Source organism: Talpa europaea (assembly GCF_964194135.1).
Source record: "Talpa europaea genome assembly, chromosome: 2".
In the NCBI taxonomy this organism is placed as follows: domain Eukaryota; kingdom Metazoa; phylum Chordata; class Mammalia; order Eulipotyphla; family Talpidae; genus Talpa; species Talpa europaea.
This window is the reverse complement of record NC_140068.1, coordinates 24267778-24279889: the sequence shown is the minus strand read 5'-3', so window position 1 is coordinate 24279889 and position 12112 is coordinate 24267778. Positions and strand designations below refer to the sequence as shown.

General features: G+C 36.9%; 1 protein-coding gene across 7 annotated transcripts in view; it reads left to right on the top strand.

Moving 5' to 3' along the window:
• Positions 1-12112, top strand: part of EYA4 (EYA transcriptional coactivator and phosphatase 4) — a gene marked incomplete at both ends in the record, with an annotated part of 218390 nt that overhangs the window by 108223 nt on the left and 98055 nt on the right. The gene's annotated exons all lie outside the window — the stretch shown is intronic.

Genomic DNA, 12112 nt, shown 5'->3' with positions numbered 1-12112 from the left:
TCAACGTGGCTAAAATGGATTGAGTTTAGAATTTCAGATTTGAAATGGCAACACTCTAGAAAAAGCTACCATTTTTAGTTTTCCCATATTTTGAAAATATTTACTTGGAATTTTAATAAATCAGTAACAAATCATTTTTCATAGTTTATTGGTAATAGTCTGTGAAGCCTTGGCTTCCATCACTGCTCCAGATGGATTGGTCCCCAGTCCCGGACACCTCTCTTTGCCACACCAGGCACATTGTCCAGGACCAGGACTCCCCCTCATGGGAGGGCTTCAAGATTCTTCACCCCAGAGCTCAGAAGCCTGAAGCCTGTTGTGTTTGTTTCTATTTTAGAAAGTAATGTTCTTAAAGTTTCAGCCATAAATATAGATGAGGGCTTAGTAAGGATTCCAAAAATTTGATTTGTGAAGGTACAGAGATTCTGCTCATTATCCCACATTTAATCATCACATCTTAGTTGTCTTAGCAACCTACACAATGTTCTCATTTGCTTTTCAATAAGCCAGTGTATGAATGGACTCTTTGTTCGTGTGTTTATGAATTTCTATCACCTGATACTTGATGTCTTTCTGGCATGCTTACTGCGCCAAATAACTTCATATTCTTAAAATTCATATAACTAAAAATGAACTCTACTTTTCCTTAAAAAACTAAATTTCCAATGAGAAAATATCTAGCATAGAATAATTGGGAAAATATATGAGTTCATATTCTACAAAATGCTTTCATTTTAATTATAATTAATTTCCAAGACTAAGCACTCTTGGCAAACTCAGTTATCTAACAAACTTCACTCACACAGGCGGATTTGTGACTACACCTGATGATAAATCTAGGTGTCACAGAATTCATTCTCCCAAACTCACTTGTTTCTCTCTCATGCTGCCTCTGAGGGTTTTTTTTTCTCTTACATTACACATAGTTTCCAATTCATAAAGTTTTCAAGCTTATAGCTAATAAGGTGGATGTGGTCTGTTATACAGCATGGTGGGCAAACTCAGCAGACTGCCTCAGTTCTCATCCCAGCTGTTCTACCTTCTTGCAAGCATCATCACTTCCCTGTGCCTCAAATGTCCTAATTTGTAAAATGGAGATAGTGCTATATTATCCCATGGGGTTGTTGAAAGGATTAAATGGGGGAATATAGGGAAATACCTGAAGACTACCTGCTACATACGAGAGGAATTTAAATGACTGATCTTATTACAAATAGACATAGTGATGATTTTGTGAAGTGGAAGTCTAACAATAAAAAAAAAAGAGATAGAAAAATATGAAACATAAATGTAATAATGCAAATGCTTAGTTGCGTGGGAAGTTCTGGCATTAATGTTAGAAACCCTGATGCTTTAGTCATTCCTGCAGGCACTGCTGTGCTTTAACACAGTGTCATGATTCTTATAGGTAATAATTCCTTTGATTCTATAAGTAAAAATTAAATTGTCTTTTTCCTCTAAATAAAGTCAGTCAGATGGAGAGAGACAAATGCCAGATGGTGTCACTTACATGTATAATAGAGAGAAACAAATAAATAAAAAAGGGTCAGATCAAACCAATAACAAACTCTAGAAATCAGATTGTAGAAATGAGGCTACCAAAAGAGGAGGGGAGAGGTAGAACAGAATGGGAAGGATGCCCACTAGATTGTAGGTGCCCTCAGTGATGGATGTGGTGTGGTAACATGCACCTGAAGGGTGTGATCCTCTACGTCTAAATCATGTATAGTGCTGTAACCAGTGTTAACTCAATAAAATATGTAAACAAACTTTAAAAATTAAAAATCTTTCATTGTGTTGGCAATACTTGATGGAAGTTATCCAAATACTACCTCAACTAAAAATACTTTTTTATAAAATTAAATTATGTTTAGCATCATAACACATTCAATATTATTTCTCAACAAAGTGATTCCATTTTAAATGTGCTGTTGTTCAAATAATGTGTATCTCAGCAACAGAAAATTTTATTAAACCCTAATGATCGTTCCTCGAAAGTTCTGCATAGCTACAGTGGTAGGATTATACTTCTTTTTCCCCACTAACAGGAGCAACTCAAGTGTCTGGATCATTAAGGGATCTCTTTCCATTACAGTTCAGGTACCTAATGCAGTACCTGCCACATGGTAGGAAAGCAATAAATATTTATTATATGATTCCATTGGTCTGTATGTCTGTTCTTGTTCCAATACCATGCGGTTTTGATGATTATGGCTTTGTAGTATAGTTTGAAGTCTGGGAGTCTGATGCCTCCATTCCCTTCTTTTTTTTTCAGGAGAGCTTTGGCTATTCGGGGTTTTTTGTGATTCCATATGAATTTCATCAATAATTGTTCTATTTCTTTGAAGAATGACATTGAAATTTTGATTGGAATAGCATTGAATCTGTATATTGCTTTTGGAAGGATGGCCATTTTAATAATGTTTATTCTTCCAATCCATGAGCAGGGGATGTCTCTCCATTTCTTTGTGTCTTCTTCTATTTCTTTTAACAGTGTTTTATAGTTTTCTTTGTATAGGTCCTTTACCTCTTTTGTTAGATTTATTCCCAAATATTTGATTTTTTTTGTTTCAATAACAAAAGGGATGGTCTTTTTGATTTCTTCTTCTTCAGATTTATTGTTTGTGTATAGGAAGGCTACTGACTTTTGCGTGTTGATTTTGTATCCTGCCACTTTACTGAACTGATTGATGAGTTGAATTAGCTTTTCTGTGGAGTTTTTGGGGTTCTCTATGTATAATATCATATCGTCTGCAAATAGTGATAGTTTGACTTCTTCTTTTCCTATTTGGATTCCTTGGATGTCTTTCTCTTGTCTTATTGCCCTGGCTAGGACTTCCAGTATTATATTGAAAAGCAATGGTGAGAGTGGACATCCTTGTCTTGTCCCAGATCTTAATGGAATTGCTTTCAGCTTTTCACCATTGAGAATGATACTGGCTGTTGGCTTGTCATAGATGGCCTTTATGATGTTGAGGTACGTTCCTTGTATCCCAAGAACTTCAAGGGCTTTTATCATGAATGGGTGTTGCACTTTGTCGAAAGCTTTCTCAGCATCTATTGATATTATCATATGGTTTTTATATTTCTTTTTGTTGATGTGTTGGATAACGTTGATTGATTTTCGGATGTTAAACCATCCTTGTGCCCCTGGAATGAATGGTCAACTAATCTTTGACAAAGGAGCAAAGACTATGCATTGGAGCAAAGAAAGTTTGTTCAATAAATGGTGCTGGGAAAACTGGGTCGCTACATGCAAAAGAATGAAGCTTGACCACCACCTCACACCATACACAAAAATCAACTCAAAATGGATTAAAGAACTAGACATAAGACCTGAAACCATAAAATATATAGAAGGAAATATAGGCGAAACACTACGTGATTTGCACATCAAAGACATCTTTACAGACACATCACCCAAAGCAGTGATAGTGAAGGCAAAGATAAACAGCTGGGACTATATCAAATTAAAGAGCTTTTGCACAGCAAAAGAGACAATAACAAAAACAAAGAGAAACCCCACCAACTGGGAGAACATTTTTGCACCCAACACTAATGATAAAGGACTGATCACAAAAATCTGCAAAGAGCTGATGAGTCTCAACAACAACAAAGAAAATAATCCAGTCAAAAAATGGGCAGAAGAGCTTAAAAGAAACTTCTCTGAAGAGGAAATGCAAATGGCCAACAGGCATATGAAAAAATGTTCAACATCACTTGTCATCAGGGAAATGCAAATCAAAACTACCATGAGATACCATCTTACACCAGTGAGAATGGCACATATTAAAAAAACTAGCAACAACAAATGTTGGCGAGGGTGTGGAGAAAAAGGAACTCTTCTGCACTGTTGGTGGGAGTGCAAACTGGTCCAACCACTGTGGAAAGCTGTGTGGAGATTTCTGGACCTACTAAACATAGAGCTTCCATATGATCCAGCAATTCCTCTCCTAGGTATTTACCCAAAGGACACAGAAACATCAATTCCAAAGAACACCTGCACCCCTATGTTTATAGCAGCATTGTTTACAATAGCTAAGCTTTGGAAACAACCCAAATGCCCAAAAATAGATGACTGGATCAAGAAGATGTGGTACATATATACCATGGAATATTACTCAGCATTCAAAAAAGATAAACACATGCAATTTGCTGCAACATGGATGGCGCTGGAAGGGATCATGCTCAGCGAAATAAGCCAAAAAGTAAAAGAAAAATACCGGATGGTCTCACTCATAGCAGGAATCTAGAAAACTTAAATAAGGGACCAGGAAAATGAATAACTATAAGAAAGTGAAAATCAAAATCAACAAAAAACTATGAACCAGAGACACTTTTAGGGGGGCAGGGGCGGGAGGGGAGGGATTGGGGTCAGAATGGGGGGCTGCAATTGTATGGGGAATATAACAATAAAATTTATAAAAAAAAAAAAAAAAATATTTATTATATGAAAGAATGTGTGAGTGAGCGATCAGTTAGTTTTTACATTCCTTTTGGTGAGTTCTTCATGCCTTCATCTGCTCTATTGTCATTACAATATGCCAAGAATAACTAATAAGGCTTAAATGCCATTGGTTAGTTAGATAGATCTAAAAGAGATATCTACATTTGCTGGAGCAAGTAGGATGGTTCTATATCTATCTTGCACCATACAATCCTAGTTTATACTGTGGACTGCTCTCCCAGCTTCACCTTGGGTTCAGGATTTTTTATTTTCAAGACAATTCCAGTTGCATGGTAAATTTTATGGTTACTCTTAATAAAATCATGGTGCCCTTACCAGACTTTTTAAGATAGAAATGCAACACTTTTCCTTTCTCTCTTCTCTTTCCTGTTTTAGTTTGACTTTTGTCATGAGGCACTGCACTTTTGTCTTTAAAGCAACAGTGTGTGAAAACTTTCCTTGAACCAAAAGATCACTAAGCAAAGAATTATTCTGTTTTAAAGTCTTGACTTTAATAGTAAGCTATTGTTGCATCCTGTCCTGTGATTAATTTGTAGAAATTCCATACTGCTCAAATATAATACCATCTTTTTCAAGAAAACGCATAGCCTTAGTACTCAAAATGAACTAATCCTGTATGCTACTCATTCCCTCATTTTTGGTTATTCTTTAGATGGAAGATCCAAAGTCCCAGCTAACGGGATGTTAGATATCATGCAAGTGCCTGGGGAAAAAAAAAATGATTAATGTGGCTTGGCAGCATGCCAGGGCAGATGCACCACACCCTTCATGTGGCAGCTGTCATAGTACAGTCTGTGGGTTTAGGAGGGAGCATGGTGTCTGCCATGAAAGAGGAGACACAACAGTCTGCCATCACTTGACACTGGCTTTTACATGTTCTTAACCATCACGTTGGGGTAGTTATTATCCGAGATTTCCTGTTTTTGCGGCTGGTTGTTGTGGTGGTTTTAAAGAGAAGCATTGTTGATAACCGTGTATGGAGACGAAGTGAGGTGTGTGTGTACATCTTGACTGGCTGACACACTGTGTAGGTGACTGACCCTCCAGTGTTGACTGAAGGGATTTTGGAAGAGGAGATTCTTTGTTTTGCAGGACTGTCCAGCATATCATGGACTGTCTGAATCTGACTTTTCCTAAGTGTCAGTAGCAGCCCCAGGCACTGTGAGAAACCCACATTCCCTGGCATGTTTTCAAACACTTCCCAGGCATCATACCAATAGATGCCAGGTTGTGGTGAGGCAACTCTGTGTCCTAAAATGTTCCTATCTGTCTCTTGGACTTAACAAAAATGGTTTGAGATATAAGGCATAGAAAATGATGCAGTGAAGTCAACTACAGGGGCCACAGAATGAGTCTCTCAATGTTGCTAGAAAAGGCAGTGTTGTCTTTAGCCTCCGACAGTTAACCCCATTCATCGCTCTCACACAGACACTTGACATTGGGAGAAGGCTGTCCATATGACAGCACAGGCAGCAAAAGGCAGCCCAGCAAAATCTTAGTAAAACAACTCAAAGTCAGTGTCCCAATCACATCACTTGACCGTGGGTGCTACTTAGCATTACTCAGTCCCACATTGAACTCCAGGCTTTTGCTGAAAGTGGAAGAGCAGTGTAAAGTTTCAAAATTAGTTCCAAAATTCCTAAATTCTGACTTATTTATTACATTCCATCTAAAATTGTATTGGACATTATGGGAAAGTTTTTTTTTTATTGTCATACAGTGGGAACTAATGATCTTTGAGGAATACTAGAAAAAATTGAATTTAAAATTTTGATACGTCTTCTTGATGTATCACTTACCAGTACTCCCAACAGGGGTTGAAAAGTCTTTGGAAGTCATTTCTTTTATTTGCATACATGATAAACTCCCAAATTTCTCACATTATTTTTGTGAGTTCTTTTTCCCCATAGTCATTGCTGCACCTCCCATGAAATGAGGGTCGATTGAGTTAAGGCAGCAGGGTGGCTATCAAATAAAACTGAAGAAAGAGAGGACAGTGCAAAATGTAGACCTTGTCTTCAGGTCAAGAATCAAATGAATAGTAGAGGAATGTTTGTTTCCCAGCTGTGCCATTCCTGGGAGTGACCAAACTGGTTTTACAAACCATGTGAATTGATACTGTGTGTCTGGTAAGGGGAAGGGACTATTAAGAAGAGTTTATTTGAATTATTTTGAGTGCTTTGTACTTTATGAATGATCTTATCCCTTTTGTTATGGGAACAGAGATTTTATGCAGTAGACTTTCATTTAATTTACACATCCAAATTGAAGGTGCATCTGTTGGTTGAACTCTTGCTCACTGAACAACTATTAGGACAGGCTGTCATTCCTGCTTGTTTATGAACTCTGGTTTATGCAGCTGCCCTTTTTCCTTCACATTTTCTTCTTACTTTGCCCAGTGGACTTTTCTCTTGATAGTGTCAGTAGTAAAAGTTAGAACTGCTCAGTCTTAAATGTGTTCCTTATTTTAAAGTTCTCTCCTAAAATTGTTCCTTTTTAATAGAAGGTTGGTTTGAAAACTTCAGGAAGATTCTAAATTAGTAGAATCCAGACTGTCACTAAAAATGTGGATATTTTCTCTGACCAACTGTCTACACTGTAGAATGGCAAAGGCCTACTTCTTAAAGAAAGTCCTGATGTGGGCGTCCCCGGTGGCGCAGCGGGTTGAGTGCTGCACTGTGAAGCTGTCCACAGCCTCTACAGCGATGGTTCTATTCCCAGCTGGCCAGGGAGAAACCCACTTGGTGTGGCAGACCTCTCCTCTCTCTCCCGCTGCTCCCCTCAGCAGTGTCTTTGGTCCATCTGCCTATTCTGCTCTCCACTCTCTCTGGTGAATACTCACCCTCCTGTGACTCTGACCTATATCCCAGTTCTTGTATAAATATATAAACCTTTAAAAAAAAAGAAAAAAAGAAAGTCCTGATGTGCTTCTGTGGGAAAAAAAAAAAGCCAATTTGCAGGTTACAATTACATTGAGTAAAATCTGCCTCCAACTGCAACCAAGCACATAGAAAAGACACCTGCACTGGATTATTTAGCTGATGCAATTTGTATATGATGCAGAAGGATTGGATTTGTTTAAAGATTAATCATAAAGCACATGGATGAATGTTAATTAAATAAGTATAAGGTATAACATCTCTACATGGTTATTTTGTCTTTTGCTAAATGTGTGCCTTCCAAGGTCTTCGGGCTTTTGTGATCCTGTTTAGAGTCACGCCACTAGGCTGGCTTAGGCCCACCCGAGGTCATGCTAAATCCAGGTTAGTATCCCAGGGAAACCAGCTTGCTTTGCTAGTGGATTTTCTGGACATAATTTATACATGTTCAGGTTTTAGGTTTTGTTTTTTTTTTAATATCAAGCAATGCATTTTTTATGTTATAATTCTTTTTTTTATGATTGTAAACTGTTTAATTTGGAGTCAATGTAAATTACTGCTAATGAAGCACTAGGGACAGAAGAAAATTACTTTGGTTAAACTAGTACTTTACTATATTTTTCTCCCTCTTTCAAGTAAAGGATTACTATGAAAAACTGATATACAGTGTTATTCATTATCTGTTAGTTCACTACATCAAGATGTTAGTGTGTGGTATAGAAAGGTGGGAACAGTTAGGAAGTTAAAAACAGGTTGATACAAGCTGTTGAGGAAAAAAAATCAAATGAGGCCACTTATGTTTTAAATCAAGAATATGTTTCCAGTAAAAATATTTTCTAATGATTCACAGAAGATTGTTGTCAACTTTGACTACATCTGCTGAAAATCAAAATATAAGTAGTTATATAGCATTCAGTTCTGGCAGGAGTCTATGCTGTGACATGAAACAAAGTTCCTATTAAATGTCAATACTTTTGTATTTTTCTGGTTTCAAAAGTAGTTTCCTGGCTTTTACAAATGTTAACAGCATTTTTTCTCTTCCACATTACATGGGTAAATTGGCAACATGCCTGTGTGATTTCCAGAGGAGGGTTCTTAAAATAATTTTGATGGAAGATAATTATTTAATGTCAGTGTGTAAAGTTCTGCCACAGTTTAAAGAAAATTAAATAAGAAAAAATACATAGAGCTGGTTTTGTGTAATTACTGGAAAAACATAGATGGAAGGAACAATTAGGTGGTTAGATCTGAAAAATGGGAACTGGGGCCTTCCAAGTTTCATAAGGTTCATGGGGATTATGTGCCTCTTGCTCTTGCTTGATATTTATGTTTCTGAATTTGCACACCAAAATAGCTGCATATTTATCTAACTTATTTCTAGTTTTTATGATGCTTATTATATACTCTATTATATACTCTATTTAAAAGTCTATTACATAAAAATGAAACATGCCTAATACCATGTATTAGCATCATTATCAAAATAGCATCGTTACTAAAATATAAATTGATCTAGAAATAAGTTAAAAATTACATGCAAGTCCACTTGTATAAACAGACTGTAAGAATATAAGGGTTTTTATTTAGCTATAAGTTACCTGAAAATAGACTTAGTATCCCCTCACACCCCAGCATGGTGTTGAATGCTGTCAGGCTTAAGACAAGGACAGTAATATAGCATACAAAGTAATGTTGGTTACCTTCTCCTTTATAAGTGTTATTTTTCAAACACCTTGGAGATATTCTAAATTGTAATTCTTGATCAAAACCATTGCAGTTAGCATTGTAGCCTTTTTCTTAATTGACATAAATTTTAATCAGTTCTGATCTCTTTGTAAGAACAGAGAAAGCATGTGAATGACTCATGGGCAGCTTTGATACTAGAATTAAACTGAAGGATAAGGATACTGCATGAGTTTTCCCACTTTACTCTAACACTCTTGTCTTAGAAAATAGTAGCAGATAAAACACATAGGCTCTAGACACAAAAAGAGTTAAATATTATTTCCTACATAACAACATGTAAGTTTCATATCCTCTTACTCCAGAGAACTGGCACCTTCTTCTATTCACATGAAGTTTGTTGAGATTATGTTTGACAAAAATTCAATAGCAGGTAATTATTATCTTTCTGGGTGTGCACAGATCACTCGGGGGACTTAGGACTTGACCTATTAAATGTGGCAGAATCCAGGGCTTCGCTATTCTAAGATTGAACCGTCTTGGGTTGAGGGTATTTGCTTCCATATCTCCCCCTCATACCAGAATCGCTGTATTTTAACAGATGCAGGAAAAGATGACAGACAGCAATAATGCCAAAGGGGGAGGCAGTTGTACCTTTTTAGTCTTTTGAGCAGTAACCGCAAAGACCTGAGGGAAACAGAGGGAACGACCAGCATCCATCAGCTCATATGACCAGTCATCTTCACTAGCTATGGAAGGACTTTCCTTTACCGTCTTGTTCCAAGTAATAACTGGACAATTTCAGCCAAATTATGACTTGATAATTTTAGATGAACCATTTTTTTTCACAGTTATTTGTGAAAAATCTGTATGATCTGGAGTGGTATACTTACATATATGTATGTACATACACACGTGCATGCACACAGACACACACACACACATCTTGTTTATACCATCGTAGCTGTGTGGACCCAGTTTCTGAGGGTGCATAAAGACACAGAGGACTGTCTATTGGCAGTCCTTGAAACCTCCCTAAGTTACCATATTAAGAAGAATTTTGGTGATGCTGTCAAGGTGTTGAGTGGAGGGCTCTTATGTTGTCTTTATATTTGATTAGGTGCTCATTAATTAGTAAACATCTCTTTAAATCCAATACCTGCTCTTCCTATTCCCTGTCAGATTTCAAAAAAGGTAACATTCGCAATACAGGACAGTGATATAAAAAGCAATCCAAAGAGAGAATCGAGTTTAATCTTTGGAAGCTTAAATTTGGTCTACTTGGTTATCAAGACAAATGTTGAAATATGTACAGAAACAGTTTAGCCAGTGTTTGCCCTGAGTCCATTCAGTTTGATGAAGCACAGTGGCAATTTTGGCCTGTAAGAGGGAATCTGTTAGCCTCAGTGTCTAGCCAGTGATTCAGGTAGCAATGCAACACGAATATATTGTGCTGTCAAGCATAACCAATTGGAGATGTTGCTCCCCATTAATCCCTTGCATAAAAACCTTGAGCCATCACTAAGCATAGTGTTTATATATTAACTCAGTCAATAATAAGTAGGATTATGTTAGAGATACATTAAGCCAGAGGATTAGAATTTAAACCCTAAATAATAATAGGATGAATCCATTTGAAAATATAATAAAATTTCATGTTTACAGAGAAATAAGATGGACGATAAAGAGGGATAGCACCAGTATGGATTGGGGAGGAGCATGGATTATACGGCTTTTTTTTCAGAGTAAAGCTATAAATATAGTTTGTTAGACAAGAGGGGGAATGGGTGCGATTTAAAAACACTGTAACCTGACCTTATTTTCTTGGAATAATATTTGCTTTTATTGAGGTACTATTGGTTTACAACATTGTATATGATCTAGAGGTATAGAATCACACCCTTCAGCTGTCGTTACCTCATCCCACCCCACCACCAGGGCATCCATAGTCCTCCACCATTGTGCCCCCACCCCATCAGGCTCTCCCCCAACCCCTTCCCCTGTTGGCATCATCATTTCTACAGTCTAGGATTTCTAGGATTTGTTACTGGTTTAGCTTTATCTGACCCTTTGTTTTGTTTCTCTATATTCCACATATAAGTGACACCACACACTTGTGTCTTTCTCCTGATTCATCTCATTTAGCACAATCCCCTCCAGTTCTGTCCTTGTCACAAATGACAAGTTCTGTCCTTGTCACAAATCTATAACTATATGAGTAGTTAATTGTTTGCTTCTGCTTTTGAAAACAATAGTGCCACTAACAAATGCCATTTACTGATTTCTGGAGAAATGGCCCTGGCAGTGGTGAAGGGCAAGTCCCCGGAGACAGGCAGTCTCAGGTGGATCCAGATCATTGACGCTTTTCCCACCCAGGTCTTCTCTTTACCTCTCGGTGTCTCATCCCCTTTATCACAGGGATAATAACAATGTCTTGCTCAGAGAGTTGTTGTGAAGATTACATTAGCTAATCAAAAACAGAGCAGTATCAAGTGCTGTTTTTATTATTTCTGTTGCTACTATTGTTTTGATTCATTTGTTTAAAAGAAAGCATTAACATTGTGCAAACCAGACAGTGAAGAAAAATGTGTTACATTAAATTATAATTTATGTGATTTTAGTGCACCTGAAAGGTAAACAGGATTCTGAGATTCAAAAAACAGAGTCTTAAGAAGTATAAAGGTAATTTCAGACCATCTTAATTTGTTCATTCAGATAAACAGGTGTTGATCTGATAGAGGTTAAAATCTGTCAAATGTTACCTTGCTTTATTGATACTTTTTTCGTGGGCTTTATTTTACTATAGAGAAGACAATAGTATTTAACTGAGGGGGGAGGGGCGGGAAAAGACTGTTCCAGTATGGTAAGTCAAGTGTACTATGAGTTCCATGTTCAAAGTGCTAAGTTGATGAAAGTGTTTATTAATAAAGATTGCGTATAACTTCTAGGATTTTCCTTCAGATAAAGCAGTATTAATTTTTCATGATTGAGTTCATCTTAAAATAATCTATTCAAATCTGGATGAATTATAGTCCTCTATCACACATGCATTTTTATTTTATACATTTTTTACATCATTTTT